Raw genomic sequence first — 27,403 nt, 5'->3', positions numbered from 1 at the left:
GACTGCAGTGGCGCGATGTTGGCTCTTCTGCCTTAGCCTTTTGAGTAGCTGGGATTACAGGCATGTGCCGCCATGTCAGCTATTTTTTTTGTGTGTGTGTGGTTTTGAGATAAGGGTTTCACCCTGTCACTCAAGCTAGAGTGCAGTGGCAGGATCTCAGCTCACTGCAACCTCTGCCTCCTGGGTTCCAGTGATTCTCCAGCCTCAGCCTCCCAGGTGGCTGGGACTACAGGCATGAGCTACCAATACCAGGCTAATTTTTGTATTTTTTGTAGAAACAGTGTTTTGCTATGTTGTCCAGGCTGGTCTGGAGCTCCTGGCCTCAAGTGAGCCACCATGCTCAGTCTCCCAAAGTGCTAGGATTTCAGGTGTGACCTACTGGATCCAGCCTGGGTTTTCTATATATATAATCATGCCATCTATGAATATAATTTAATTTCTCTCTTTCCAGTTCTTATTCCTTTTGCATGTCTTATTGAGCATACTAGGTTCTTTAGAGTATGTGGTTATAGCCTTATATTAGTCTGTTTTCACAATGCTATAAAGAAGTGCCTGAGACTGGGTAATTTATAAAGGAAAGAGGTTTAATTGACTCAGTTCCCCATTGCTAGGGAGATCTCAGGAAACTTACAATAATGGTAGAAGGTGAAGGGGAAGCAAGCTTGGGCCTTCTCACATGGCAGCAGGAGAGAGTGAATGAGTACAGGAAAAATTGCCATTTAGAAAACCATCAGATCTTTTGAGAACTTACTTACTATCAGGAGAACAGTATGAGGGAACCACCCCCATGATCCAATAACCTTCCAGAAGGTTCCTTCCCCAACATGTGGGGATTACAATTCAAGATGAGATTTGGGTGGGGACACAGAGCCAGATCATATTAACCCTGTAATATTTCACTGTTTAAAATGATGTTTTCTTTAGGGTTCTTTAGAAGCATATAACCAGATAAAATTAATTTAGAATATTACCAAACTTTAAAGAAAAGATCGCAAATGATTGTTCAGCATTTACTGGGATAATCATATGTGACTATGTCTTCCTTTTTCCCTCCTAATGTGGGGAAACCAAACTTTCATTCTTGGAATAAATCCAACTTGCTCTCAATGTATTGCACTTTTTACATAATTTGGATTTGAAATGCTAAGATTTTGTTAATGATATTGACATCTATATTTATATGAGTGATAGAACTATAATTCTCCTTTCTTGTAATATCCTTGTCACATTTTGTAGGTATTATGGATTTGGATATTGTTTTCATAATCCAGTCTGTCAATTTTAATCTTTTTGTTAGATTATTTAGTCTGTTTACATTTAATGTAATTACTGATATATTTGGGCATACAAATATAAATGTGTATCTATGTATGTACTCTCTTACTGTTTTTCATTTGTCCCATCTGTTCTCTGGTAAAACTCTACCTCCTATCCTTGATCTTCTTGAGCATATTAATTACAATTACTTTATTTTATTTATTTATTTATTCTTAAATATTTTAATTTTAATTTTAATTTTTTTTGAGACAGATTCTCAGTCTGTCTCCCAGATTGGAGTAGAGTGGAGTGATCTGGGCTCACTGCAACCTCTGCCTCCTGGGTTCCAGTGATTCTGGTGTTTCAGCCTCCCAAGTAGCTGGGATTTCAGGCACACACCACCATACCCAGCTAATTTTTTTGTATTTTTAGTAAATATGGAGTTTCACCATGTTTGTCAGTCTGGTCTTGAATTCTCGACCTCAAGTGATCTGCCTGCTTGTCCTCCCAAAGTGCTGGGATTACAGACACGAGCCACTGCAGTTGACCACAATTATTTTAAGTTCCATTTTTAGTAACTCCAAAATATGAATCACCTATGAGTCCCTTTTAATTAAATTACTTTCCCTATTCTTTGTCTTCCCTTTGCTTCTGGTAACTTTTTATTGGATGCTAGATTTTTTGCATTAAAAATTGTAAAGATTTGGATAATACTATGTTTCTCTAAGACTTGTCCTCTGGAAAACAGCTACATAGAAGCAAATCACTTCAATTTAATAAAGGAATAAGGTGTCTTAAGGTAGGTTCAATGTTTGTAATACTCTGTTTACTTCTTGTTTGTATAGGTTTCTGGGATGTATCTATCTTGGGGTTCCCAAATGATGTCTGTGATGTTTGCTAGCTTTTCTTTCTTCTGGACAACCTATAAAAAACTTTGCTCTTCTTTATAGTGACTTTCTCCTTAGCTTTTTACATTCTTACCATGCACAGCTTAAGATTTGGCTTTTTAGACAGTCTCACGCTTGTTGCCCAGGCTGGAGTACAATGGTGGGATCTGAGCTCAACTCAACCTCCACTTCCTGGGTTGAAGCAATTCTCTTGCCTCAGCCTCCTGAATAGCTGGGATTACAGTCATGCACCATCACACCCAGCTAATTTTATGTTTTTAGTAGAGACTGGATTTCTCTATGTTGGTCTGGCTGGTCTCAAACTCCTGACCTTAGGTGATCTGCCTGCCTCAGCTTCCCAAAGTGCTGGGATTACAGGCATGAACAACCATGCCTGGCCTAAGATTTGGCAAATATCTTGAGGGGAGAATCAGTGTAGCATGTTGGGCTCATTTCTTCTCCTCGGATTCTTGTTCTCTCAAGTCCTGGCTGCCTGATCAGACCTAAACTCAAATTCTTTATTTCCCCACCTCCTTGAGACCATTTGAAAATTTTACTCACCCACTAATGTTTTCTTCTTTTATTGACAAGCCCCAGTGTCTTAAAGATTTGGCAAATGCCTCAAAGGGAAAAATTGATACACAAGGTGCCAAGTTCATGAACATAAAGAAGGGAACAACAGACACTGGGGTTTACTTGACATTGGAGGGTGGGAGGAGAGAGAAGAGCAGAAAAAATAACTAGTAGATATTAGGATTAATACCTGAAATATGAAATAATCTGTACAACGAACCTCCATGACATGATACCTACATAAAAAACCTTCATATGTACCTCCGAATCTCAAATAAAAGTTAAAAAAATTTTTTTTAAAGATATCGAGGCCGGGCGCGGTGGCTCAAGCCTGTAATCCCAGCACTTTGGGAGGCCGAGGCGGGTGGATCCCGAGGTCAAGAGATCGAGACCATCCTGGTCAACATGGTGAAACCCCGTCTCTACTAATACAAAAAATTAGCTGGGCACGGTGGCGCGTGCCTGTAATCCCAGCTACTCAGGAGGCTGAGGCAGGAGAATTGCCTGACCCCAGGAGGCGGAGGTTGCGGTGAGCCGAGATCGCGCCATTGCACTCCAGCCTGGGTAACAAGAGCGAAACTCCGTCTCAAAAAAAAAAAAAAAAAAAAAAAAAAGATATCGAGTTCACTCTAAGAAGCTGCTTGTTTCTTTGGGTTCTTGTCCCCTTGAGGCCTGGCTGATTTGAATCTCTCCAATATGGTTTTTATTTTATGTTTTATTCAGCTTTTCTAGTTTTTTTTTTTTGTGTGTGTGAGTGTTGATTTGCTAATAGCTACTTTGTCATAGCTAAAAATGGAAGTTGTAGTGGCATTTTCTGTATAGATAAAAATGATCTAATGACAGATGGTCATTAATCTAGTACTTATAAAAAATACCTGATAAATATCTTAATTAAATCTTAAAATTAAAAATAAAGGATTGAATAGCTGAAGAAAGACTGAGATATTAGGCCAAGGAAAGTGTACTACAGTTAATAATTCATAAAAATATGGAGGAGGTGAAGATTATAATTATTCTTCCAATATGAGAATATTAGACTGCTATCAAATATAAACATTAACAAAAAGGTTGAGTAGGTTGTTAATGATCTCATCAAATTTAACAGATATTTTTTTCCCCCAAGTCTTTTGTAAGAAAGGCTTTCATTTTCTTGCTCTTGAAAAAGAACTACCAATTATGGATGTTGATTTTATTTTATCTGTTTTCAATAAGAAAAAATCACAACTTTTCCTGTAGTAATTTCTCAAGGGAATGCATGTTTATAACTCTGCAAGAAAAGTGAGAAAGTTCTTACTATAGAATGTCCTGCCACCAGTTTTGCTAACATGTGTTTTCAGACCTGTGAAGAACAGATAAAAATAAAATCACAAGCTCAATGAGGAGCAATGTAAGTTTGAGAGAAATTTGAACAGAGTCAACTGTTATAGCTTATATATAATGGAATATTACAGACTTATATAACAGAGAAAAAGAAAATAGAAAACAATATCAGGGTCAGACTTCATAACCCCCAGATGATTTTACTCTCTGTTGGCTATAGATCCCCTGAGGCTGCATGTCCTACAGGATTTGGGACAAAGAGGAGCTATGCTTTTGCAGGAGGGAGATGACAATAAGTCATCTAATTATGATAAGTATTTCTGCATGTAGTCTTTAATAGTATCTTTAAATTCTGCTTTCTATATGCAGGGATTGAGATGAAAAGATATGTGAGACTGATTACTATCTAAAAGCATGTAAAAACAGAGAGATTTTCTCCAATTTGGTGAGTGACTTAAGCTAATAGCTTATTAAGAATGGAGGGGCCAATACAACCTGAAATTTAAGAAAGGCATTATCAATAAAAAATGGAGCACAATTTTCTAACCTACTGTATCAGTTGAGTCCTTTTCAGCAAGCATCTACTGAGCATTTATTATGTACCAGATAATGTATTTTGTACCAGATAATGTATTTTGTGCTGCATACAAAGACTAATAATTTATGGTTAGGTGTGCCTTGAAGAAAGGTTTTTCAGCCTTGATGTTATTGACATTTTGGGCCAAATGTTTCTTCCTAGTGGGAGGCTATCCTGCGCATTGTAAAATGTTTAGCAGTGTCACAGGCCTCTACCCAGTAAATTCTAATAGCACTCCCCTGCTAGTTGTGACAACCAAAAGTATCTCTAGACATTGCCAAATGTGCCCCAGAGGGCAAAATAATCCTCGGTTGAAAACCATTGCCTTAAAGAAAGTTAAATCAAGTGGAAGACACTAAGGAGTAAACAGATAATTTAAATAATGCAAAAAATGTGGCGAATGGGGAATGCAAATGTACTTTGGGAGCAAAAAAGAGGGATAAAAAATAATTAACTGTTTTAGATCCAGGATGGAATGCAGGGAAGGTTATTGGAGGAGTATAAATTGATTTTGAAGTGTAAGTGACATTTTAGGTCTTTCACAAATGAGAATCAGTATATGTAACAAGAAGCAGAATGAAACTCGAAATCAAACTATCTGGATTCAAACCTCAGCTCCATTTTTAGCTGGATAAATTTAGACAAGTTACTTTTCCCCCTAATATTCCCTCAGAGGAAAATCAGAGTATCTCCCTCAAAGTTTGTTGCACCAATGGAATTAGAGAACCATGTGATGTGCTTAGCTCAATGCCCACCTGTAATGAGCACTCAATAGCTATTGAATAGACGTTATCCTTGTTGTTGTTGTTGTTAATAACCTTGCAGAAATTCTCTCAAAAAGATTTATTCTAAAAGGATATAGTAAACGTCTGCTGCTATTGTACCCAAATCAAAATCATTATGCAGATTAGTCCCCAAGTTTAAAGTTACATAGTCCTATTTAGGGATATGCCTGCATGTGTGTTTATGTTTTCAGCTGTGCGATTTTTCCAACAGGAAAGCCATTTAGAAAGGAGTATTTGCCACAGAATTCAGCTGAGAATCCTAGCTATAGGCAAGAATCCTGTAAGACTGACTGGAGAGGTTTTACATGTGAATTTGAAAGAAATGCTGTCTTGTTTTTGTTGCATACTCCTTAAATAGAGGGATTAAAGAAGCATTCTAAAGAATCTGAAAATTACTAAGTAGGGCTTGACTGCAAAATTGGAAGGAGAAATGCAGAGACTCAACAAGCACATTTACTAAGTGAGACTTGACCATATGTTGCCTTCAGGACAATTATAATCACTGAGCCAGACAAAATTCACGTTGTACTCGGTTATCTAAAACAAGCTTTCTGAGTATTTCTGGTTTTGTCACTTTTAGCTGAAATGTAGCCAATTACTGTTTAAGGGACCAAAGGAAATAGGTCTTCCTTCTGTGACTAAGACCTATGAATTACAATGTGACTACACTAGGAATTACATTATGAATTACAGTGTGAATTACAGTATGCAGACTATCTGGGAAAACTAAGTCTTTTATATCACTGAGCATGAAAAATCTAGAACCATAAACAAATGATATGGTATCTAACATGTATAAGGTCTAGATATATATGCCCTTTGGCCTAATGGATTTTCTGAATAAGCAAGAGCTATTCCCTTTCTCTATTTATAGTTCTTAGACTACTATTTTACTACTAGGAGTAAGGTAGGTGTATTATTTTCCAATAAATGACACGCTTTTATTAAATATGATCGATCCATTACACAATGGATCTTTATCAGTTTGCATATCATTCCCAGTTTTCATATTATTCCCATCTGAAAGCCAATAAATGACAGATTGAACAGTCTTGAAGTGGGTTGCTCCTGTTTCTCTTATGGTCTAATTAAGCTCTTAGAAGAGTTACAAAAGGTAACAGACACATTAATTAAATGCTTTGGATATTACCAGTATCTTTCTATGATGTCACAAGCTGGATTGCCTCAAAATATCCCTGGAAGGTTCCAAGTGACTATACCCAAACTCAGCTTTCTATGGTTAGTTTCCCAAGGGATTGATGACCTTTATCACCAGCTTCCTATCGGCTGAATGTCCCCAGTTTCCGGCTTTCTTAGACAACTCCATTCATAGCTGGTACCTCCAATCTGGACTCCAGTGCTTCAATATGGCAGCTACTGGCCACCTATGACTGTAGAGCACTTGAGCTGAAACTAGTCTAAACTGAGATTGCTGAAAATGTAAAATACACACTGTATTATTTCAAAGACTTTGCGTGAAAAATATAAAGTATCTCAATAATTATTTAAATTGGCTACATGCTAAAATGATTACATTTGGATATATTGAGTTAAATAATCTATTTTGAGTTAAATAAAATAGATTATAAAAATTAATTTTATCTACTTTTTAAGTGTGTCTACTAGAAATTTAGTCATGCTTGTGGCTTATTTTGAGTTTCTATTGGATAGTGGTATTATACATATTCTATTTAGTTTTTACCAATGATGTTGCTCTCACCTTGTCTTACAAGAAAAGAAAGTAATAGAAGGTCATTGTCCTGAGCACTGAGCCATACTACATGTTCAGCAGAGAGCCTTGATAGAGGTAAGACTCTCTGAGTGAGATTTATGCCTTTCTCTTGTGTTTGCTTTTGCAGATCAGCTTACTCCTTTCAAGGTTCCCCCCGACTCCCCTTTATCTTTTTCTGAAGAGCAGATTGAAGGTAGCTTTTAAACTACAGCTGGTTTAGCTCTACTACTAAGGCATCACCTCCTGGAACCTTATCAGATCCTCTGGATGTTCAAAAACTTTTCTCCACACTGACTGGTTGAAACTAGAATGTCTCCCAGGCCTGCTTGAGCTTTGAAACTTGTTCAGTTGGATCTTGATAGCTTTTTGCATTACCCTGTCCATGCACAGCTTGTTATTTAGTAGTGGACTCAAGGAATCCCTGTGCAGATTACTGGATCTCCTTTTCTGCATATCTTCCTTCTCTATGGGAGTTTGTACCACAAATTCCAACCACCACACTCTCCTCAAACTCTGACTTCTAGTTTCTCAATTCAGTGAGACATCCATGCTCTGTTTGGTTAAATGATTCTTGTGTTGTAGCCCTGAAAAATGACTCTACATGGAAAGCTGTGGCAATAGTCAGTCCTACGTCATTTATTTTTCTTTCCCCAGGACTCACAGTCCTCTGTTGCCTTTATTCCAATCTCTGGAAACATTTGTTTCCTATAATTTATCTAGGTTTCTAGTTGTTTAAAGATGACAAGGAAAGTTCAGTACCTAATCCATCATGGTACAAGCAGAAGTCCGATTAAGAATTTTAATTCAATATTTCCTCATTAATTGTTAGTTTAACATCCTTTTATTTTTCTTTAGTAGTTGCTATATATTTTATAGCCTGCAACCTTGACTTATAAAGTGCAATGTAAATTTGTTGTTTTATTACTTGGGAAATGCAAGAATCTTAGAACATTTAATTTAGTCTCTCTTAGACTTTTGTGCTATTTCTAGTCTGTGTTTATATTAAACACTATGCACATACACACACACAACATCAAGTCCTCATTTTTTTAAGACAGCCAATTTTTATTAAGATTTGTTTACATATTTACCCTTTCCATTAGTCTTAATTTTTTTTTATTGCCATGTTTCCATCTACTATTATGCTTTGCCTGAAAACCCCATGTTGGTATCTCTTTAGTAGAGGTCTGCTGGAGCATAATTCTCTCAGTTTTTATTTATTTGAACCTGTTTTTATTTCACCTTTATTTTTTGAGTAAATTATTGGCTGGATATAGAATTCTAGCTTGGAAGTTATTTTCTTTCAACATTTTGAAGATGTTTTTTGGCTTCTGCCTTTTTGTTGTTGTTGAGAAGTCAGCTTTCATTCAATCTTGTTGATTTGTTTAGAAGTAATGTTTCCTATTCTCTCACAATGTTTTTAAGATTGTCTGTTTATCTTTTATTTTCTGCAGTTTTGCTATGGTATGTCTGGGTGTGGTTTTCTTTGTATTTTTCTTGTTTGGGAATTACAGGGCATCTTATATCTGTACCTTAATATTTTTCATTAGTTTAGAAAACTTTTAGCTCTTGAAATACTGCTTTGCTCCATTCCTCACTCCTCTTGCTGAGATTTCAAGATATGTTAGACACTTTTACCAAGCCCCAAATGTTTCTTAAGCAGTATTCTGTATTTTCCATTATTGTTTATTTTTCTTCCTTAATATGGGTGCTTTCTTTTGACTTACAGAAACTTCCATTATAAATTACAATTTGTAGAGGTAACGTGAGGTTTGAAATGATGACTTCTTTCTCCTGAGAGAATTTACTTTTGCTTCTCGCAGGAAGTTAGGGTAGAATAGGGTACTTTAATCTAAACAGAGATCAAGTTGATTTAAAGCTGGAGTTTTGCCTTTGTGAACACTCTTTAGTCAGAGCTTGTCCTTTGAGTTTCCCACCTCAAGGTTTTCCTTTGGTCCTTTAGTTTTCCCAACTGAAGGTCTTCAGTATTTTAACCTGTATCTCTTCTCCTTGGCAGGCCCTGAACATAATTTTTGTGTCTTTACCCCTGTGAAACTGCTGAGTGCTCTGCTAAGCTTCGTTGTTTCTCATCTGAAGCTTTCAAACTAGATAATGCCTGCAGGGTAAGAGAGGTTACCAACATTCGCCTCACTTCTCTGGGCTTTGCTTTTTCTCTGGGATCATGTTTCCTTAGGTTGTTGTTGCTTTGGTAGCTATCCAGTGACTTCAAAGAGATGACTTTTGTGTTTATTCTTGCCTTTCAGATTATTTTTGGTGAGGGTATAGTCTTGAACAGCTAGTTCATTACCAGCTGGAAAAAGAGATTCCCTATGGGTTGGAATTAGAAGGGTGAAGTATAGAACCTGTCTTCTCCAACCAGAAAGGATGCTCCATGAGGTCTGCACTTCTGTCCTTCAACTCTACTGGATTGTTAGCTATTGTTCAGATTGGCCAGACTTTCTCCTGGCTCAGATCCATTGCATTTGCTATTTCCTATACCTGGAATGCTCTTGTTGTTTCTCTTCATTTAACAAACTCACACCCATCTTTCAGATCTTAGACTAAACATCATTTCATAGTGAAGCCTTCCTCCATCTCCCAAGCTAGGTTAGAGTCCCCTGAATTTTTCTCTTACAGTAATTTTCACACTTAGAATTATGAGATTAATTATAATTTAATGTATGTCTTATCCAGATAGGAATTCGGTCTGCTTCTCCAGATTGTGTTAGCACAATGCCAGTCACAGAGTAGATGTTCCAAAGTAAATATAATCTGCACTAGCATGCTTTAAGCTAGACTAAAATTTTCTAAAGTGTGTTCTATGACAGAGATGTTGTTCTAAGATCAGATAGTCTTTGGAAAAACTAAATAGCATAACTGCTTTGGGAAAAATCACAATAGACAATAACATATTTTTTAAATTCAGAAATTCCATATTAAACAAAGCTGCTTGACTTTGCTTATTCCTGAGTTTAACATTTAAAAAATAAATATTAATTCTTTAGAATATACTTCAAAAGTTGTTTGGTTAGATATTGTCTAGAAGTGGAAACTCAGCTTTTACTCCTCTTTTGAAATATGTACTTGGATGTGCCCTCAGATGAACTTTGGAATCACTTTGCTAAATTAAAAAAAACAAGCAAAATAAAATAAATAAATAAATAAAAATAAAAAATAAAAAAATAAAAAAGAAATGGAAACTCAGAGAATTTTTCAGTTTTAGGAAAAACAAACTTCATCCCAGAACAAGTCTATATACTGCAAATTCTGGATGAGTAAAATCAAAATCAGAGAGGCTTGAAGGACAACTCCATTCCAGCATTATTTGCAGGACTGGAGTTAAGCTGACATGGACAAAAGATTTTCTGTCTCCAGTTTACTGCAATCTATATAGCTCCACAAATTGCACAAAACAGGAAGGTTTTAAGCACTGATTTCAAGGGACTGTCCTCATGAGCAATATTTTATATTGAATGGCCTACTTCAGCCACATGCTCTTTTGTAGTCAGGTAGACCCAGAAAATATGTTGTATTTGCCAGATTTGTGTTGACAATTAACTAGCCCTTGAATCAAAGAAGAATGATATGAGAAGTAAAATCAGATGGAAGCAGCATTTCAACTGGTAAATAGAACAATTTTCTTTTCAGAGAATTCCCAGTAGCTAATTGTAAATTGAAAATTGTTCCATCATTAAGTAATAACTAATTTACATTAATTTCTATTGGCTTTCCCTCTTCTCTTGCTTTCCCTCTGGCTCTTTCCTTTATTTAATGAATTTGGAATTAATCACTTGAAATAAACCATGATTATACTCACATCTGTATAACTGTTCCTTCTCTAGCCCTTCAGCTATTTTTCTTCTCCTTCAAAATATATTTTCCCCTTAAGATTTTATGCTAAATCTCCTCTCCTACCCTCTATTTCTCTCTTCTATTTTATGCCTCCCTTGTCCCTTTCAATCCATATTGTTCTTTTCCTCTTTGTTATAAATATTTCTTTGGCTCCTACTTTTCAGAAATGGTATTAGCTTTTATGCATCATGAAATTGTGGGGGATGTAAACATGATGATGTGGGACATAATTGGAACAGCAAAATTAAGCTGAACACAAATAGAAAATGTGATAGAATTAATTTGAACCTCACACTTTTTCCATTTCCTCCTGTTTACATAGACTATACCCTTTAGGATTTCCAACAATATCTTGCTTCAGGATGCTGCCTGCTCCTGGCTGTTGACTCAGCCTTGCCTTATTATTACATTTCCATCAAGTATTTTCACACAGGGAGTCTATAGCACCATTTATCATCTGGTGGATGCATCTCAAATCTATGTCCTCATCCATGATAACTGGATATCCATCTAACCTAAATTTTTGAGATGTTTACATAGTTACTCTAATTGTATCTCAAATTCATTATGTCCAAACTTTAACTGAATATCCATAATACTTTCAGCTTAGTACTTGACAAAGTAGAGAATTCCAATTCTCTTTCTTCTTGCATTAAACCTGCTTGTTTCATGATTTTCTTCATTATGTTGTGAATGACACCATGTTCTCTATAAATTATACTTAATAAATTCAGCGAAAAATTTGTCTTTTTCTCCCCATTTTTTTTGAACAGATATTTAAGTACCGCCTCTGTTTTAAGAACAAACATTGGGATTCTGTACTTAGGAGGTCACAGTTATGCTCTCCATAACTTTGCTGTCTAGTGGAGATCCTGGCAGAGAAACAAGTACTAGAGTAACAAAGATAAGCACAAGGTGCTATGGGAGCACAGAAGAGGACACTCACCCAGTTTGGGAGAGTCGCAGAAGATTTCCTAGAATAGATGATGAGTATCTATAGTATCCAAAGTTACAAAACACATGTAAAAAGTATTCCAGAGAATGTCAGGGCAGTGGATGATAGCAAGAAGAGCTTTTCAAGGAGTAGGAGAAATAGGTAAAGATCTGAATACACCACACCCCACCCTTTCTTTAATAGGGAAAGAAGCTGGGGACATGAACAGGGTACTGCACAGGACAAGATGGTCCTTGAGTACCTAGTTAAAGGGTATACATCTTTAAGGAAGAACATCAGTGAATGGTTGGCATGAGGCAGGGCTGTGTGGCTGGTTTTGGCCAGTGGGGTGTGAGGGTGATTGATAGTGAAAAGTCATTGACTGTGCTATTTTCCAGTCTTTATTCCCCTGCCACATCAAGTGAGGATGTGGGTTTCAGATGGTACAGCTGCAGGAAGATAGAAACCCCACTCTCCTAAGCTGCTTAGTCACTGTTCAAATGTCAGTTACCCTGGAGGATGTCTGACATGGAGCAGACAACCTTGCTGAGATTTTGGGATCATTTGTTACCATAGCAGAATACTGACCATCTAATTGATACTCACTCATAGAAAGATATTTCCTTATACCCAATCTAAAATTGCTAGCCTCCATTCAGTCATCGTCACATAATTCAAAGCAATTATCACCATATAAAGCAATCTTTCATTTGTTTATTTTTTATTGTCTGCATTTATTTTGTATAATATGAACTCTGCGAAGTAATGAACTGTCTCTTTTATATTCCAAAGCTTAGAACAATGCCTGGCACATAACATAAAAAAAAAATTTCAAACAGAATATTTTTACAGAAAAAATGAGAAAAGAATGTAGTACACAACTATTTTGTGAATTGCTTACAGAAAGAGAAATTTAATTTTATTTCTTACATAGTATGCAAAATATGGAAGAAGAGAGTGAAAGGCTTTATATAGCTTATTTCAGTCAGAGAAACAGAGGCCTGAGCACCAATTTGGGTGTGAAGATAAGAATAAGGGAGTTCAGAATTCAATTAACTTGAATCATTGCTGTTGTCATTACTGATTTTACACCTTGTGATAGTAATAACTTATGGTGGCAGATTTCAGAACTTCCCCTGGTATTTTATGGTTTGTGTGTGTGTCTTTCAGAGGCCCTTCTGTTATTTGTTTCACACAAGTACACTTTCATTCCTGATTTCTGTTACTGATAGGAATACTGCCCTATTGCTCTTATTGATTTCCCTAAATTAAGATCTAAAGTTACCATGACACACAACAGTGTCTTATAGCTTGAGAGTAGGTGACGCTAAATAAAGAAACATCCTAGTTTCTAACTCATGGATGATGAATTTTGGAATATAATATAAGGTTGCTAAGCAAAACAAATTAGTGGCATGCCAATGATCACTGTATAATGAATGCTCATTGAAACAGTTAGTCTGTAAGATTTAGCCCTTAAAGTTTAACAAACTTAGAGTTCTCTTGCTGGTTTTCTAGCATTATATGAATAAAATAGAGGTTATAACAGCCTCAAAATCATAAGGTTCCTATGGGAGATTAAATGGATAACCCATCTGAAGCACTTAGCATGATAATTGGCACTTAGTAAGCACTCTGTAAAAGTCTTCATTTTCCCTTTTTATCTTCTTCTTTTACTTTTGCCCAGTCCCCACAGCTAGTGAAACAGCCTAAATTCTTACCTAGTATATTTTGAATCTAGACTCCTGTGCTTTTTGTATTGTGCAATTCTGCAGATTACTTGTATTACCAATTACAAACAAATAAGTGGACACTTTAAAACGTCTTATCAGGTGGTTTCATAATCTCTTCGTTGAAGTACTGTATTAATGTTTTATTTTGTTAGATTTTTTTTCTTCTCAGCATACTATGTAAACTTCACCTAACAAGAGCATATCTCTTTTTTGTGAGACCCACCCTTTTCCCACCACCCGTTACATTTAATCTAATGGGACTGCCCATTTCAGCATCTTGGCCCCATAGCCACGGATGTGATCAAGTGAGCATAAGATCTGTCATGGCGCTGTGTCCTCCTGGATGCAATTGGTGATTCCAACAGTTGGATGTGTGACCCAAGTTGAGGTATTGTGATAAAAAGTTTGATTCCATATTTTGGGTTTGACTGTGACCACTTTTAAGCCTCACTCCTCTGTCTTCCTTTCTGCTTCTGGGAAAGCTGATAATAAAAAAGCCAGTGTTCTCTCCTTTGGTGATGGTGGATGATTCAAACCACATAAGCCCTGACCCCAAGCCAAATAAGCCCCGACCCCCAGTCACATATGCCCCAATTCCCAGCTTGGGAATCCTCACCCAGACCCCCACCTCCTAACCACAATACAAGCCTCAAGTCAGTTGCCTTTTCTTGTCTAAAGCCAGCTTGGAAAGTCTGTCCTGCTTTCCCAGAAAACTTCATCATGTAAGTAATAACCCATTTTAATACCTTCATGGTGCATGTGTGGCGCCATCAGTTTTGACATCTGATTCAAACTTTGGGTAAGCATCCATCCTGCTTCTGAAAAATGGCAATAACGGATATTATGTAGATCTCTTTTTTCACTTTCATTGTGAGCTCTAATGATAGGACCCTGAGCTGCCGGTCACCATATGCTCCACAACATGAACAGGTTTGAGAGAACAGAGCCAACACCCAGAAAGAAGCAGAGGAATCAATCAGTGAGAGTGTCCTGATGTCGTGTGCCTGTTCTAGGGTCCACTCCAAACTTCCCAGTTACAGATACCAAAAAATCCCCTTCATAGCTTAAGCTAGTTTTCTGGTTCCAGTAATTTTCAACAAAAAAGAATCCAGACTTATAAGGAGATTATTTAGAAAAAATATGTCAACAGGCTTTAGAAATACAGGTGAGACCCCAAGACCCTGGGCATTGAATAAAGTTTAAAAAAAAAAGATTGAGTTGCTCTCTACGAGGCAAGGAAAGAGTTTATTTTGTTTTTGTTTGTTTGTTTGTTTGTTTGTTTTTGCTTTTGTTGCATTGGAATATTAAAGAAGACAAGAGAAGTGTACTACATTGGGGAAATGCCAGGAGAGATATGTGTGAGCACAGGGAGTGGAAGGGACCTTGGGGGAAAGAAATGTCTAGAAAGGATCTTAAAATTGTTAGGTGACTCCTTGTCATGATCCTGACCTTCAGTAAGGAGTTCTATTCTTAATAATGCAGTTGTTGCTTCTGTGGAAACGCAAGAAGTGACTGTTGAAATTCACATTTGTTTTCCTAAGAAACAAAACAGAGGCTCCACCTATAAGAATGCAAAGGAGGCCTCTTACTTCACTGACTACCTGAGGAAGGCTTTCACTTGCACAGGCTGCAGATTAGAGGGTGGGATTTGGCGACAATTTTACTTAGAGCTCTAAGGGCGGAGATCTCATGCTGAGATCTGAGTTATATACAGTTTGGAGTGAATAAGAACAAATCTAATTTGTAGACAACATTATTTGAATAAGCTATTATGAAAATGTGTATTTTTTTTTTTGTCAGATCTTATGGGTACCAATTAGTAATTTATTTTCTCTATGCACTAAGTAATAATGTGGTGACTTATAAAAGTTCATTTTCTTTACATGCCTAATTTGTGTCCATGTCATAACCTAGGTCCTGGGGAAAACTCACTCATTATATGCACAAAAATAGATTTTAAAAAAGCAACACAGGCAAAATCTATTAAAAACAGATTTTTTAAAAAAGCCCATAATTTTAGTTTTGTTGTAATTCATTGATATTGATCTAAACTGAAGGTTCATTAATTTAGTGTTGCCATATTTTTGCTAACTAGAATATTATAATATTTGTATTAACTCAGTATATCCCAATAATTTTTCAAAGTTTTTTAATGATTAATCATAGTTATTTATGTGGATTTATAAGTTAATGTTATTTTTTTATTTTGAAAAAAAAAACAGTACTTAATAAGCATATAGAATTAGAATTCCAGAGCTGGAAGGGGCCTTAAATATCATTCTGTTTCCTTAATTTATACATTAAGAATTGAGACCCAGAAAAACTGAGTGGCTTGCTCAAACCACATATGTGGATTTAAAGCCAGAACTTGGGACACTTGGCTCTTGGTCAAGTTTTGTTTCCAACATGGCATTTGCCCCATCTGTAAAATGAAGGCGATGGACTATACAATTTTTTATGGTTCTTTTCTCTTCTAATATTATTCAATTAAACATCTAATGATTTAGGTAGTTTCTATATTTTTATGTAAACTTCTTAACTGGGAACAAATAACTACTTATCAGAACACGTGGAACTGAAATGTGTCTGGTGCATAGTGGCTCTCAACAAGTTTATGCAATCCAGGAAACATCATGCAGCTGTTAGTCACTCCATTGCTTATTATGAAATAGAACACTTTGTCGTCACTCTCACCTGCCATTTTCTTAGCAGTTTGTGTAAGGGACCACATTTTAGAAATAAACAGTTTGAACATGAGAAAGGAGATGTAAAATCAGGCTCCATAATCAAGCAGCAAGGTTTTATTGAACTCCTGGTATATATTTAGTATGGTGCCACAGATTGGACTGGGTAAAAAAAAAGTGTAAGACACCACATTTAATAGCATCTTACCATCCAGGGGAGGAACTAGAGCTATTTTATATATTTTTGAAAAATGCATAAAAATTATATGCTGTGTTATGTGGTTCTGACTGCATGTGAAATAAGAATTCCAGAAAGAAAGAATCATCTGCTTTATAGCTCCCTAGTTCTTTATACTTATCTTAGGCTTTTTTTTTTTCACACTTTGGAAATAAAGTTTGGATAGTTGGCATGAGGTAGTTAGGGTTTTAAAAACCAAGGTGAGGAATTTTGACCCGATAAGAAAAATAAAAGAAGTCGCTAATAAATGTCTGTATAGGCAGGAGACATGATGAAAATGCAGTTTTAAGATTAGTGTCAGGCACTGAGTATGCAAGCTGAACTGCAGATAGGAAGTTTGAATGAAGGAAATAAAAGCAGTTTCAGCAATCCTAGATGATGTAATGATGTGGATATGTTAAGATATGTAATGCTGATTGCCGAAACACTTCAAAAGTCAATGGCTTAACACAATAAAGTATTATTCCTCTCTCATGTTGCAGTCTCATATGGATTACTGAGAGGTTTGGTGCAATGAAATAATTTAGGATCCCTTGTAATTTACAGCCTGCTGTTTTGACTTTTTATAATTTAATTTAATTTAATTTTTTGAGATGGAATCTCACTCTGCTGCTCAGGGTGGAGTGCAGTGGCTTGATCTCTGCTCACTGCAGCTTCCACCTCCCGGGTTCAAGCTATTCTCCTGCCTCAGCCTCCCAAGTATCTGGGACTACAGGCACACACTACCACGCCAGGCTAAATTTTTTGTATTTTTAGTAGAGACGGGGTTTCACCATGTTTGTCAAGCTGGCCTCAAACTCCTAACCTTAAGTAATACATCTGCCTCAGCCTCCCAAAGTGCTGGGATTACAGGCATGAGCCACTGTGACCAGCCTGTTTTGACATTTTTAAGTTAGTTTTCAAGTTCACATTAGAGTATATACCACCATCAGACTGGAGGGAGGGAGATAAAGAGAAAGAAGAGATACTATTTCTGCTGACATGTTTAATCTCATAGGATCACCTAGAGCAAGTCCTGGGAATTGTAGTTTAGTGATGTGACTAGGAATGATGAACTGGCTTGGTAAACATCTCGCCAGCCTCCTTCTCATGGATCTCTAGGAAAATAAACTTTGAGAAATGTAAAAAAATGTAAATAACATTAACATTTACTGAATCGGATATGAACTGTGCAGTACAGCAATAGTTCCTAAACTTGCGTGATGATCCTGATTGTTTGAGAAACTTATTAAAAATACTGATTTGTGAGCCCTATACCTGGATCTGTGGAGGAGAGGTCTTGAAATCTATACTTTTAATGTTTTTCAGGTGACTTTGATCACTGGCAAGTTTCAGAAGCACTGTTTTACATAAATACTACCTTCTGTGTAGGTGTTTTTTAATTTTCCATTTTATACATGAGGTTTTTGAGGTTAATTACTTGCTCAAGGTCACAGAAATAGGGAGTGGCAGAAATAGAACTTGAATTTGATCCTGCCAGACCCTAAAGATGAAAACTTAAACTTTCTTTTATCCGTCCATGAGAATTACAACTGATTATTAAGGAACTGATGGACCTCTACATATTTTTCATGTATCTAATATACTTTTTAGTATTTTTATAAATATTGTGATATTGGATTTTTAAATTTTTCATTTCTGAATAACTGGGTATATTCATAAACATAAAAATATGAAATTTTAGGACTAGACATACTCTCCCCTTAATATAAAGAGAAGTTCAACACAGATGTAATTTATTCTCTTGGTTGCTATTAGTCATGAATTTCAGAAACTAAAAATAAATTGATTAAGTTTGGTGGTGCCTCAAAAGATAGTTGTGGCCATTTCTAGGAAAAACACCCCATCATCTTCCAGGATAGACTGGATGCAGCATAGTTTTCCAGGATAGACTGGATGACTGAATGGCTCGAATCAGGCAGTGATGCTGCTCTAAAGACCGGGATAAACACAGGTAAACATCCTGAGGTAGGAATATCTCACCTTGGTAATGACAAGTAATCCCTGGGAATAGAAATGTCAGTGAACAATCCTTAGGCATAAAAATTCAAAGGTGTGAAGCAACAAACTAGCGGAATAAGAAATCAAGAAAGTAGTTCCATTTGCGATAGCTAACAACAACAACAAAATACCTAGGAATAAATTTAATCAAGGAGATAGATCTCTACAAATAAAACTGTGAAACACAATGAAAGATATTGAAGAGAACACAAATGGAAAGACATCCTATATTTATGATTTAGAATAATTAATACTGTGAAAATGACCATATTACTCAAAGAGACTGATTCAATGCAATCCCTATTAAAATACCAATGATATTCTTAACGTAAGTAGGAAAAAAAATCCTAAAAATTGTATGGAATCGTGAAAGATCCCAAATAGCAAAAGAAATCTTGAACAAAAAGAGCTGCAGGCATCACAACACCAAACTTCAAAATATCTTTCAAAACTGAAATAACCAAACAGCATGGTATTGGCATAAAAACAGACACATAGACCAATGGAACAGAAAAGAGAATGCAGAAATAAATCTAAAATCAGTTGGCTGTACTTACAGCAAAAGGGATCTTAAGCTTTTTTCATATGCTTTTTGGCTACCTGTATGCCTTCTTTTGAGAAAGATCTGTTCATATCCTTTGCCCACTTTTTAATGGAGTTGCTTTTCTCTTGTAAATTTGTTTAAGTTTCTTAGAGATGCTGGATATTGGACTTTTGTAAGGTACCTAGTTTGCAAATATATTTTTCCCATTCTGCAGGTTTTCTGTTTACTCTGTTGATAGTTCCTTTTGCTGCGTTGAAGCTCTTAAGTTTAATTAAATCCCACTTACCAATTTTTGCTTTTGTGGTGATTGCTTTTGGTGCCTTTACCACGGAATCTTTGTCTATGTCTCTGTCCAGGATGGTATTGCCTAGTTGTCTTCCAGGGATTTTAGTTTTGGATTTTACATTTAAGTCTTTAATCTATCTTTAGTTGATTTTTGTATATGGAGGAAGGAAGGGGCCCAGCTTCAGTCTTCTGCATGTGGCTAGCCAGTTATCCTAGCACCATTTATTGTATAGAGAGTCTTTTCCCCATTGCTTGTTTTTGTCAGCTTTCTCAAAGATCAGATGGTTGTAGACATGTGGCCTTATTTCTGGACTCTCTATTCTGTTACATCGGTCTATGTGTCTGTTTTTGTATCAGTGCTGTGCTGTTTTGGTTGCTATAGCTTTGTAGTATATAGTCTGAAGTTGGGTAGTGTGATGCCCCCAGCTTTGTTCTTTTTGCTTAGGATTGCCTTGGCTATTTGGGTTCTTTTTTCGTTACATATAAATTTTAAAATACGTTTTTTTCCTAATTCTGTGAAGAATGTCATTGGTAGTTTGACAGAAATAGCATTGAATCTGTAAATTTCTTTAGGCAGTATAGTTATTTTAATGATATTGATTATTTCAATCCTGAGCATGATATGTTTTTCATTTATCTGTGTCTTCTCTGGTTTCTTTGAGGAGTGTTTTATAGTTCTTATTGTAGAGATCTTTCACCTCCCTTATTAGTTGTATTGCTAGGTATTTTATTGTTTTTGTGGCAATTGTGAGTGGGATTGCCTTTCTGATTTGGCCCTTGGTTTGGCAGTGGTTAGTGTATAGGAATGCTAGTGATTTTTGTACACTGATTTTGTGTCCTGCAACTTTGCTGAAGTTGTTTATCAGCTGGAGGAGCTTTCTGGCCAAGACTGTAGGGGCTTTCCAGATATAGAATCATGTCATCTGTAAACAGAGTTAGTGTGACTTCCTGTCTTCCTATTTGGATGCTCTTTATTTTTTTCTCTTGCCTGATTGCTCTGGCTAAGACTTCCAATAGTATGTTGAATAGAAGTGATGAGAGAGGGCATCATCATCCTGTGTCTGTTTTCAAAGAGGATACTTTGTTTTTCTCCATTCAGTATAATATTGGCTATGGGTTTTTCATGTGGTTTTTATTAGTTTGAGGTATGTTCCTTAAATACTTAGTTTATTGAGAATTTTTTTAACGCGAAGAGTGATTTTTATACATTCATTTTGTATCCTGCAACTTTGCTGAAGTTGTTTATCAGCTGGAGGAGCTTTTTGGCCAAGACTATGGGGGCTTTCTAGATATAGAATCATGTTGTCTGCAAATGGCATGATTGATCCAGAAAGGCTTTTATTGAAAGCCTTTTCTGTATCTATTGGATAATCATGTGGTTTTGTTTTTAGTTCTATTTATGTGATGAATCACATTTATTGATTTGTATATGTTGAACCAAACATATACATGCATTCTATGCCCCCACAGCTCATGGGCTGTGCCTTCTGGTGGAGATGGCACTGTGTGGACACTGCCAAGATTTACCACCTGTGCTCTCCAGTGGAGAGGTGACTGCAGCTTTCACCACACCTGGGGCAGCTGAGGAGTCTGGCACCAGAATGCAGGGAGCAGAACTTTGAGGCAGCACCTAGAAATGAGTGCAAAGATCCGTGCAAGCCATAGGGGACAGAATGCTTTCAAAGAGGGGCTTTGGGCTTTGGGCCCCTCTTTGATAGAGTTCTGTCCCCTATGCCTTGGCTCAATATCACTGATCGTTAGAAAAATGCAAATCAAAACCACAGTGAGGTATAATCTCACACAAGTCAGAATGACTAATTATTAAAAAGTGAAAAAATAACAGATACTGGTGAGGTTGTGGAGAAACCGTAACACTTACACACTGTTGATGGGGGTGGAAATTAATTCAACCATTGTGGAAAGCAGCATGGCAATTCCTTAAAAAGCTAAAATGCTGAATTACTCGATTCATCAGTCAATCCCATTACAGCTGCTTCCACCTAGATTTCAAAAAGTGGAGCTGCCAGGAGCCTTGGGTACATGACCCAGGCAGAGAGCTGCCAGAAGGGCTAAACCCTTTCAGAAAGCACACACTAGGGAAATGCCCAGTGGTGTCATGGGGACAAGTATGATCCTAAGACCCATGAGCTATAGAGACACCAGTGTGCAATGCCACCCTAAAAGAGTCCCAGTACCTGACTCCAACCCATGAGAGCTATTGTGTGGGCTGTGCTCAGCAAAGCAATTGGTCTGGGGCAGCCTGGAACTCTGGGGCCTACTCCCCATCCCAATATCAACACAGCAACCACTTTGTGGGCAAATCACATTGATGAAAAGTGATCTGCTTGTTTGAAAATATGTCTTTCCTTCAGAAATTGTTATGGGTTGAATTGTGTAGCCCCAAAAGTCATATTTCGTAGTTCTAATCCCTGATAGCTCAGAATGTGACCTTATTCAGAAATAAGGAGGGTTTTACAAATGTAATTCACTAAGTTGAGGTCATACTGGATCAGGATTGGCTTCTCATCCTTTATGACTGGAGTGCTTATAAAATAAAAGAAACTTGGACATGGACACACATGCAGGAAGAGCAGTAAGTGAAGATGGAGGCAGAGATCTGGGTGTCATAGCAGAAGCCAAGGAATGCCCAACCTTGCTAGGAAACCACCAGAAGCTAGTAGGGAGACTTGGAACAGATTTCCTCTCACAGCCCTCAAAAGAACCAACCCTGCTGGCACCCTGATCTGGTTTCTAGCATCCAGAACTGAGACAATATATTTCTGTTAGTCTAAGGCAGCAAGTTTTGATACTTTGTCATAGCAGTCCTAGCAAACTAATACAGGGACTATAAATGACAATAAGAAACATAAAAATAAATATTCCTCCCTTGGGGGATTTCAAGAATTGTAGAATATAATTGGCAGTCTAGTATAAATGAAAAATCAGACAGGTCTGTATTGAAATCTTACCTATACCATGGTCTGGGTGGCTTCTTTGACTGAGTTATCCAGATTCTCTGAGCCTTAATGTCTTTATCTAAATAACAGAGAAATAGTATTTAATTTTTTGATTGTTGTAATGACTGAATACTATCTCTACTTTTTCAATTATTGTTTTGAAAATGTAATTGCTACCATTCCACTATGGTTTGAATGTGTCCTCTAAAGTTCGTGTATTGGAAACATTTTTCTCAATGCAACAGTGTAGAGAAGTGGGACCTTTAAGAGGTGATTAGGTGATGAAAGCTCTGCCCTCATGAATGGATTAATGTAGTTATTGTAGAAGCAGGTTTGTTATTGAAAGAGTGGATTCGTCATAAAAACAAGTTCACCTTTTTTTTCTTCTCTCTCTCTCTCAACATGTGATGCCTTTTATCATGTTATGATGCAGGAAGACGGCCCTCACCAGATGTGACCCCTTGATCTTGGAATTCCCAACCTCCAGAACTATAAGGCACCAAATTTCTTTTCTTTATAAATTACCCATTCACATGTGTAATTTTATAATAGCACAAAACAGACTAAGACACATTCACTGCTTAATTCACTGCTTAATTCACTGCTTAATATGCCTTATTTCACAACAAACCAATGAAGATATTACTGTATTACCTCTAGGGAAAAGATTTAGATTTATGCATGGGTCATGCTCTTTTTAAGAGCTCTTTGTAAGCATAAACCTGTCATCTAAGGCAAAAGTCATAAACACTATACCTCTCATATCTTAGATTAACTGCCAGGTGAAGAACATATGTCTGTTACATTTATTTTTTATCATATCATATCATATCATATCATATCATATCTGTGTGTGTATATATATACATATATATTTGCAATATGCTGACTTCTAAATAGGAGCTTGAACCAGAAGTATGGCTCCTTTATTTTTCAAGTATCTCTAGCAAAATTATTAAGTAGTGATGAATGATTAACATGGCATTAAATCATAAAATGACCAGGATTATACCTAATGTAAAAATAGCAAGCCAAATGAGAAAATAATCCATCAATTATTTTTTACAGAAAAGACTTTCTCTCTCACACAATATAAGAAGTTATGGTATATTTGGCATCCCCCATTATTTAAATTTTGATTTATGTTTATTTGTTATTTCACTATAATACTTGACTATAATATTTTGGAGCTTGTATTTTAAAATAATTGCTAGTCTAAAGAAAAAAATACTATAATAAATCAAACTATTATTTAAATTTTGATTTATATTTATTTGTTATTTCACTATAATACTTGACTCTAATATTTTGGAGCTTGTACTTTAAAATAATTGCTAGTCTAAAGAAAAAAATACTATAAGAAATCAAACAACTTTTCTGCTTCATTTAAAGAGATAATTATATATAACTTTCATGAAACTATGGTATTAATGATTTATCTGTAGACTGTAATCTCATTTCAGGATTATTGTATACTCATTATTTCTCTTTTTAGAACCCAGAACAGGGACTTGCACAAATCACATGCATAATAAGGTTTGCTGATGATAGTGCAGATCACTCATACAACTTATTTAATTTGCAAGTATCTTTAAAAATAATGTATTTCTTTAATTGATCCTGTAATTCTTATTTTGAATATGTGAATATACTATTCAGAAAACTGGAAAAAAAATCCCAGTAGTTTTACTCTTACATGGTGATTATATATTAATACTAAAACTCCAAAATTATCTATACTAAGTAAAACTTATCCATTGCACAGGAAATGAATGATTTCATACTTTGTGAGAAGTTCTGAGAACTCAGCAAACCTTGAGCTAAATGGTATGATGGAATATGGATGATTATCTCCAGCTGTGGAATATCTCTTCCAATCCCATGATCTCAGGACCCTTTAAAACGAAGAAGAGATGCCTGAGCTTAACTGTTGTTTCCGCATTATTATATGAAATTCTGTAAGATGTGGCTTGGAAGTTTACACTACTACATTTGGAAGTAGTTTGGTGAAATTTATCTATGATGTGTTTCAGTGGTTCAGTTGTTAGCCTCATCTATCCTGTTTACAAGACTATGTTTGGAAGCAGTTCATTTGGTGAAATTTATCTATGATGTGTTTTGGTGGTTCAGTTCTTAGCCTCATATGTCCTTCTATGTCCTACAAAATGCACATTGGCAATTTAAAGACCGTTTGACATTCTGCTTTTAGAGTACGTGAGCCATGTCATTTGAACTATGAATGACCATTTGGTGGTCTTTTAATTCCTCAGAATACTTGATTCCCTTGACATAAGAAACAGTCTTTAAGAGGATAATTTCTTTGAGAAATAGTAGCAAGTGCACATGGTAGTAGTTTTCTATCATTCTGTTTCCTAAATGATTACCCTTAAAACTGATCATAAATCCTTACCTGAGTGAGGGCAATGAGTGCATTAACAAAGCACTTATCAGGTATTAGTATATGGACTATGAGACAATTTTTGCCTTATTTTTCAAAAGTGACTGAGATCTAAGAAAAAAAGTATGAAATAAATTCTTATCTTGAGTAAGTTGCTTTCTGATAGTCACATCTTCAAATTTTAAAGTAGAAAAAAATTCTATAGTCATAGTTACATTTGGGAAATCAACATTTGATAATAAAAGCTCTATCAATTGCTAAATAAATGGAATGTTGTATAAGAGGAAAAGAAGCCCTGGGATATTCAAATGCTTTATATTAAATTGTACTTGGTAGCACATTTATGTGCAGCATTTTATAGTAGTTTGTGAAGCTGTATCCTGCAGTCATCTTGGTTTTCAGGACCTGAGGAAAATTTTACTAATTTCTCTAAGACCTTGAGCAGCAATTGTAGAAAATTAATTTATTTACCACCTTTTCGATAATATAGCATAAGGGTCAAGACACTGGCTATGAAGTTAGGCTGCCTAGGTTTGAATCTTTATTAGCTTATTGTTAGCTATATATGACCTTATTAGGCATTTGCAAGTCACATAATCTCTCTGTCACCTTATCCGTAAAATAAAGATATCATCAGTGCCTATTTCATAAAGTTTTATCAAGATTAAATGAGGAGAAATCATATAAGTAAAGTTCTCAGGATAGTGCTTGGCATACAATAGGTGTTCAGACATGTAGGACACTCCTTTCAAGCCAAGGAACATGAAAATGATCAAGGTGCAAAGAGAGTAAGGAAGGCATCCCTTGGGATTTGTATTTCTCTTTGCTTCTCTCTTGTTCATCAATAGTTCAGGGAGCTTCTCAGGAAGCCACAGCAGATTATTACTAGAGATGTCATATAGAGCTGAAAGTGTATTCAGAAAAACCAGAGTGCTGCTTTTGTGTGTCAGTAACCACAAATGCAACACTGCTATTGTCTGCATAAAAATAGGTAATGTCAGCTAGGCTCCTCAGTAGTTAAATGATACAATTAGAAGAACTGTTGAACATACTTTTTACAAAATGGAAAAAAACCTTCATACAAGATCTAGCAGAGCTAAAATTTAAATACCCAGCTCGAGTAATGTACCTCTAAATATAGCTCAGTTTCTTGTTATCTTCATGGCTCATCTTCCAGCATGAAGATTAGCATATGCTTATATCCATAAAATTGGCAGGTATTTAATTTACAGTAACTGGGTTTTAAAATTTAAATGTTAGATTTAATAGGCTAGATAAAATGTAATAATTATTTATGAAAAAATTAATTGAGTCTGTTGTAATTCATTCAAGTAATGCTCACAATACAGGATAAATGGGAAGTCAATCTTTTAGAATCTGTCGCTTTACCTTGTTGAGTAGTTTCACAGTTCTTCAGCACAGTTTTATGGCATAGTCCTTATTTAACAGACATACATATTTAAGCACCTTATGTAGAAGACATCATTGGAAAAAACTGAAAATCTAAGTTATGATGGATATTGAGATCTATCCTATTTTGCTCCTTAAATACCAGAAAAAAATATAATCAATTAATTCTTTAAACGAATCTTAAAAGGGTACTTCTTAAACCCATTTTGCTAAACTGGCTTCTCTCGTACAAAACTACTAAGCAAAAAACAAACTCACTTGAAACAAATTGCTATAGCAGATGCTCTTGGTGCCTGATATGGTCTGGATCTTTGTCTCAGCCCAAATGTCATGCGGAATTACAATTCGCGATGTTGGAGGTGGGGTCTGGTGGGAGGTGATTGGTTCATGGTGGTGGTTTCTCATGAATGGGTTAGCACTATCTTTCTGGTGCTGTTCTAAAGAATTCTAAGATGTTTTTCAAGCTCCTGGAGCCTGGTATACACACTCTTTCTTACAATTATTTAATCAAACACAAATGTAGGTGCTGCTGTGAAGAGATTTTTCAATGCAATTAAAGTCCTAATCTGTTGACCTTAAGATAGGAATACTGTCTCACGTAATTACATGAACCCTTTAAAATCAGAGTTTGTTTTCCACTGCTGGCGGAAAAAGAAGTCACCAAGATTCAATGGCCTAAAAGAAAGCAAACATCCGTTTTGTGAACTGCCTGGGGCCCTGGGATGTGCAGGTCAGGAGAGGACACACCTGGCAAGGAAACGTGGGCAGTCTCAGTGGGAACCGAGAGCAGAACTGAAAGTGAAACGAGTCTTAAAGCTAAAAGATGAATTCTGCTAATAACCAATAAGCTTGGAAGGGAACCCTGAATCCAGATGAGAACCACAGTCCTGGGCAACACCTTCATTTCAGTCCAGTGAGACCTTGATCAGAGAATCTAATTATGCCACACCTGAACTTCTGACTTTCAGAAACTGTGAGCTAAAAAATGGGTGTTTTTTTAAGCTGCTGTCTGTGGTAATTTATTGAGCAGCAACAAAAAACTAATACACTAATGTGCAACTGTTGTGAATAGTTCTATGTGAGCTCAGACACACCTCAAACCGGCATCATCCTACCTTAAGGATTCACTATGTGTCCATCCTCTTTCTACCCCAGGGTTTTCTCCAACGAGTAGAAGTATATTTGGCCCTGTGCAATTACAGCTTGGAAGTATAAGGGACTTGATACTCTAGGCAC

This window comes from Aotus nancymaae, unplaced genomic scaffold (genome assembly GCF_030222135.1).
Source record: "Aotus nancymaae isolate 86718 unplaced genomic scaffold, 86718_ANA_hifiasm-v0.15.2.pri h1tg000040l, whole genome shotgun sequence".
NCBI lineage: Eukaryota > Metazoa > Chordata > Mammalia > Primates > Aotidae > Aotus > Aotus nancymaae.
The sequence above is the reverse complement of the archived record's forward strand: the minus strand, read 5'-3'. Positions refer to the sequence as shown.